This window comes from Haplochromis burtoni, unplaced genomic scaffold (assembly GCF_018398535.1).
Source record: "Haplochromis burtoni strain Fernald_Lab_line unplaced genomic scaffold, NCSU_Asbu1 Contig_1707, whole genome shotgun sequence".
Taxonomy (NCBI): Eukaryota; Metazoa; Chordata; class Actinopteri; order Cichliformes; family Cichlidae; genus Haplochromis; species Haplochromis burtoni.
The window spans coordinates 7,516-8,454 of record NW_024584068.1 but is presented as its reverse complement, the minus strand read 5'-3'; positions in this window follow the sequence as shown (position 1 = coordinate 8,454).

Sequence of the window (939 nt, the reverse complement as noted above, 5' to 3'; positions counted from 1 at the left end):
ATCAGGAGAGCAGACAGTCAAAGTACAAGAATTCAAACAAACACAGAGATTCTACTTACAGAGCAGACACAGCACAGATGTTTCCTTCATCGTCCTTCTCACTCATTTGAGCTTTTTTCATTTCTGTCACTGACACCAAGTAAAGCCCGCCCTCTTCCTCTGAGCACGTATTCTTCCTCCATCTGTACAGAGTTATTGGTGGATTTCTAACCTCTTAATGATTCATGTGATAAATTTATTCCAGAATATGAACTTAGACACTCGGCAGTTCCTCTTTTGTTGCAAAACCTTTAAAATTAAGTTGTTTTTTTAAGTGTAACACAGAAACACATAAAACCTTTTGTGCTTTCAAAAGTTTAGAAACCAGCAACGTTGTTTTGACATAATTTGAGGTTAACTGAGATGATTGAATTGAATGAATTGACATTTGAATGCAAAACATGAGTTTCTCTGTGATAATCAATAAATTACATTTATGACTTCATTCACAAGAAATCAATTAAAAATATCATTTAAAACGTTGACTCTACTTCAGTCTGCTGTCAGTGTTGTAGCTTAGTCAATGAAACAAACTACAACCATTATAACCATTTAGTGGACGTCCCCTGAGGCAGCATGGTGATGCTGTTGTCTGACTGGAAGAAGGTGCTGGGTTTGAATCCAGCCTCCATCTTTCTGTGTGGCGTCTGCGTGGTTGTTTCTGGGCACTCTGTTTCTCCCACAGCCCACAGTCAGGCAGTTAGATTAACCTGTGAGTCTAAATTGGTCATAGATGTGAATGTTTGTGTGTCTGTGTTAGACACAAGACTGATAGGAGACGTGCAGAGTTTATCCAGCCTGTTAACCTGTGGTAGCTGGAATATAATGAACACCATCCTCCCACATGGTTTATATATGACCACTAGAGGGAGATGTTGGACTTTAAATACTAACATTGTT